This window comes from Dipodomys merriami, unplaced genomic scaffold (genome assembly GCF_024711535.1).
Source record: "Dipodomys merriami isolate MVZ:Mamm:240054 unplaced genomic scaffold, mDipMer1.0.p SCAF_2409, whole genome shotgun sequence".
NCBI classification, from domain to species: Eukaryota; Metazoa; Chordata; class Mammalia; order Rodentia; family Heteromyidae; genus Dipodomys; species Dipodomys merriami.
In genome coordinates this window covers 6,481-12,124 of record NW_027203837.1, presented here as the reverse complement: position 1 = coordinate 12,124, position 5,644 = coordinate 6,481, and positions in this window count along the sequence as shown.

The window sequence follows — 5,644 nt, the reverse complement described above, 5'->3', positions numbered from 1 at the left end:
CCTTCTGACTAAGCTCATCTCAGAAGAAGCCATGAGGGAACAGGTCACAAGGCCCATATCAGGGCCTTAAACATAAACACAAAGGAGGTGGTGAGATCCATTTCCAAAGGAGGGATATCAATAAGATTATTAAATTATTCGGGACTGAAAAACGAATAAATGAAAATCTCTACAAAGAAGGGGAGTAAATAGAAAGGAATTTAGTTCATTCAAAAACTAAAAGCACAGTTCACCTTGATGTGAATAGTTTCTCTGACATATCAGCGCCCTCAGCAAGGATTCCTGATTCTTTTATTCAGCTTCTTCCTCCATTATAAACTCCAAATATGTAACCCACAAAATGGAAAACAAATGCTGCTCATTGTGAATTATTCAAGGAAGCCTCAGGACATAGTATTTGTCCAGACACCTGTGGTTCAGACCTGTCCTCCTATCCAATCTGGAGGCTGAGTTCTGATTCTGAGGGTTCGAAGTGAGCCTGAGATAGGGAGGTTATTGAGATAAATTTTTTAACTCATCACGAAAACGCCTGAGGAGGAAATGAGGCTCAAGTGCTAGATTGCTCATCTTGAGCAAAAAAGTTCAGAATAACACAAAGGCCTTTAGTTCAAGCCTCAGGATCAGCATTAACACAAACAAAAACGCTTACTAAGTACCAGAAAAAACAATACATGTAAATAAAATATATCTAAAGCTGTTGATCACAGGTGGTTCATGCCTGTAAACCTGATATCTGAGCATTGAGCTTTAAAGGCAGCCAGGACAAAATATCCCAGGCGAACTTATCAACAAGTAATCATCAAAATGTGGGAAATGGAATTTGTGATGTGGCTCAAGTCATAGAGCAGTAAACATGGGAAAAGAAGCTCAGGAATAGCACCCAGAGAATGAGTTCAATCCCTCATATTGGATATTTAACTGTGATGTATGCACATGTATACCAGTTGTAGTAAATGTGCATAGTTGTGCAAGAGGTACACTATTAATAAATGCTCATAGATGCAATAAATGAGATTTTTGTGATGGGGCTGTGTAGGTATTTCTCACTTTAAATTTTTTTTTACTAAATATTCCACTTCATTTGATTTGAGGACAACAGAGAACTCATTTTAAATAACTTTAGTAAGCCAAGTTTGTTTGAGAAACTTATACATAATAACTTACGAGGTAAGACAAGAATTTCCCTAGTTTGACAGCAACTCAGGCTGCATACTAAGGCCTTGCCTCCAAATTCTTCATCTATCTATCTATCTATCTATCTATCTATCTATCTATCTATCTATCTATCTATCTATCTATCTATCTTTCTATCTATCTATATCTACTGTCTATCTATCAATCTTTTGTCTGTTTCTTTATATGTGTGTGTTTCTGAGTTTTTGTATGGATGTGTGTATATATTTATGTTTATATAGATATATATCCATATATATAAGCATATACACTTACTTATATACACAAATAATGTACTGCTAGATTCGTGAAAAGAATGTTCACAGCCATGGTGAACCAGGATTGTGCTTAGTATCTTCTTCTTTCTCTTTCAATACAAATTGGTCCAAATAGAAGTAGACATGTTTTTATGAAACTGAGCATTTGAAAATTAAACTTATTTTGCACTGCAACACACATGAAAGAAAGAAACAGATAAAACAGTGGCTTTTGCCTCTAAGTCTAGATACTCATGAAACTGACATGTGAGGATCAAGGAATAGGGGACGCTGAGATAGAAAAGCCTACAAGACTTTAGTTCCAATTATCCAGCAAAAATATGAGTAGGAGGCATGGGTTAAGACTTGGAGAGCTAGTTATGAGCAAGGAAATTCACCAAGCACAAAACTGGTTTAAAAAAAGAGGAAAGAACCTACCATTAAAGCAAAGTAAATTTTAAAAAACGATATCTGCAACAGAAAGTTTGCACAGATTTTTGTATCATAAAAATTCTCCAGCATTTAGGTGTTCAGTAACAGTATAAGGACTTTAATTATTTGAATGTTATTACAAATTCCACTAAATGTAGGATTAAAACATGGCCTAACAGACTGCAGGATGGGACAACATCTTTGCCTGTTGCATATCTGATAACCTAGATACAAAGAGAGCACAAATAGCTAAACTCTCAAAGAACCAATCATCCAATTAATGAACCGGCAAAAGAATGGAAGAGACAAGAGAGAACTGAGCTCCAAAAGAAGTACAAATGAGTACAAAGTAGATGAAGCAGTGCTCAGCATTCCTGGCCATAAGAAAATGGAAATCAAAAGGACATTGTCATTTCATCTCATTCCAGTCAGAGTGACAATCAGCAAGTAAACAAGAACAACTGCTAGTGAGGATCGCAGGAAAAGGAACCATAAGGTTCCTATTTGTTTGAGTATAATTTAGTGTAACCACTAGGGGAAAAAACTGGCACTGAAGTCCCTCAAATATCAAAAAAATAGAAGTCCTAGAGGATCCAGCAATACTAACCATGCATGTGAAAGAATTTATGTAATGATAGAATAGAGGTGCCTATTTGTATTGCTGCACTACTCCTAATAGCCAAACTGGAAGGAGTCTAGAAACACTAGATGAGTAGATAAAAAAATGGGGCTTAGACCTTCAGGTAATTTATATCTTGTATCTTATTCCTTCTGCTAACAATAATATGATTTCAGAACTATCAATATCCAGGTTGCAGAGGCATACGGTGTGTCTCTCATCAAATAGAAGAAACCAGGGCCCAAGGGTTTTGAAATATGTCTGAGCCTAGTGTTAGTGAGATACAAAAACAGACAACTTGTCTCAGGAAACTGCAATCTATACAGTTAGCAGAGGTGAATGTGAAGTTTTTAAACAGTGGAAATGATTGAGTACTCTAGAATATTTCACAAAATTACAGGCAATCCATGTATAGTTGTTATTTGAATGAGCAGATTTTATTACTGAATGTAAGGTATATATCCTGGAGACCATACCTCTGACACAACTTGAGGAGTTGGACATTTCCTGATTAGGCGATCTCTGCTTGTCTTGGTCACTTGAATGCAAAGAATCACAACTCAACTTCCTTGTCGGTATTATGGTTTTGTGGTAATTCTCATCCTGGTTGGCACGAGGATGAAATGAAAAAACTACATTTACAGGAGATTGGAAATTAGATTTTCAAAATACCAGGAAGTGGATACTTAAGAGGGGTTAAGTAGGGTTCTGGGGAAATTGGTGAAGAAATGAAGAGAAGAAAAGGGTTGTGAATACAGTCAGGAATCCAATGTATAACTTGCAAAGTGAATAAGAGAGAAGGGTCATAAAGGAAAGATTATGAGAATATTGACTACATTGTATTCATTAACTGATTTATTAAATAGCAACTGTTTTATTCAACTGCTTAAGCAAAATTAAACCAAAAAATGAAAATGAGGCATACATACATAGTGTACATTTATTCAGCTATAAACAAGAAAGACACTTTTCATTTATTGTCAAAAGTCTACAAATGGCTATCAACTTCTTACTTCAAATAAGTTAGGTTTATATGTGCAACAGTTATGTGTTTTTGCTCTTCTAAGTAATTGAATCTTAAAAATATTCACATGCCTGTTGGTCATGGCCAATAGACACATGAAGAAATGCTCAACTTCCCTAGCCATAAAAGAAATGCAAACCAAAACACCATTGAGATATCACCTCACCCCAATTAGAATGGCTATAAAGAAGTACTCTAATAAGAGCAAATCCTGGAGGGGATGTGGACAGAAGGGAACCCAACTGCATTGTTGGTGAGAGTGGGAATAGTATGGAGGTTTCTCAAAAGACTGCATATAGAACTTCCCTATGACCCAGCAATCCCACTTTGGGCAGACACCTAAATGATCACAAAGAATACCATACTAACGCTACCAGCACAGCGATGTTTATTGCAGCATTATTTACCATAACTAAATATGGAACCAATCCAGATGCCCCTCAGTAGCCGAATGGGTCAAGAAAATGCCTCCATCAGAAAGAATGACATTGCCCCATTTGTTAGGAAATGGAAAGACTTGGAAAAATTTATCATAAGTAAAGTAAGGCAGGTCCAAAGAAACGTAGATCCCATTGTTTGTCTTATTTGCAATAACTAGTCTGTCTGAGACAAGAAGAAACACTCAGAGAATTGATGTTAGGCGAAATGAATTCCAATAAGAATTCAAAGTGTTTTTCATTATTGCTATTGTTTCTAACACATTTATAAGTTCTTTGTTGCTTTGTGTGTCCTTCCCCCACAGTATAACCCTTGTTTTCAGTGTATTTGATGTTGGTGTAGTTTGTGGAGGGGATGGGAAAAAAACAGTTTGTTTAAATAGGGATACCGGTGGACCCACTGAAAAAATGAGAGGTATAAGACATTATGTCGAAAAATGAACTTTACAACTTTGGTGCTGTGGGAGAGGAGGGTAGGGGAGAGCGGGTGAATATGGGAAGGGATAGGAATGGGATACAAAAGACGCAGCAACAATGATTGATAAGAAATGGACTCCTTACCGTGCTCATGTAATTGTAACCCCTTTCTACAGTATTTTCACAAAAAAATTCAAATGCATACCTACATATGCAATATGTTTAATATAATTTTTTTTTAATTTTGTTAATATTTATTTTACTGTTAATATGCTGTACAGAGGGACTACAGTTACATGAGTAAGGTACATTTCTTGTTGAACATGTTCCCCACTCCATTGTTGTTCTCACAGTATCCCTTCCCGCCTCTCCCACTCCCCCAAGTTGTAAAGTTCATTTTAGACAGAGTATCTTGTGAGTATCATTGTTGCAATGGGTCATCCTTTGTATTTCTTTTTTTTTTTTAATTATTTTATTTGTGAAGATACTGTACAGAGGGGTTACAATTACATGGGCAGCATAATGCGTACATTTCTTACCAAGCATTGCAACCTCCTCCTTTTGTTTACCCTTCACATCCGTTCCCAGCCTCCCCCTCCCCCCAATCCCAATATTTCTCCTTCCCCTCCCTCCCACCCCCCTGCACCAACGTTGTAAACCTCGTTTTGAACATGACAACTTGTACTTCTCATTGTTGCAACAGGTCCACCTGTATCTTTAAACAACTGGTTTTTCCCCATCTCAACCTCAAGTTATACTGACATCAAATATAGTGAAAGCAGGAGTTATTCTGTGGGGGAGGGACACACAAAGCAACAAAAAATAATCTTATAAGTGCATTAGAAACACATGCTTGAAAGAAAAAAACATTAAGATACATATCTAAGGGTTCATTTTCCTGACATCACATTAACTGACCTTTTCCGCTTGACTCATAGATATACTAGATATTGCAAATAAGGGAAACCATGGGACCTATGTTTCTTTGGGCCTGGCTTCCTTCACTTAATATAATTTTATCCAAGTTTTTCCATTTCCTAACAAATGGGGCAATGTCATTCTTTCTGATGGAGGCATAGAATTCCATTGTGTATATATACCACATTTTCTTGATCCATTCATCTACTGAGGGGCTTCTGGGTTGGTTCCATATCTTAGCTATGGTAAATAATGCTGCAATAAACATAGTTGTGCTGGTAGCTTTAGTGTGGTCTTGTTTGTAAACATTTGGGTAAATGCCCAAAAGTGGGTTTGCTGGATCATAGGGGAGATCTATGTGAAGTCT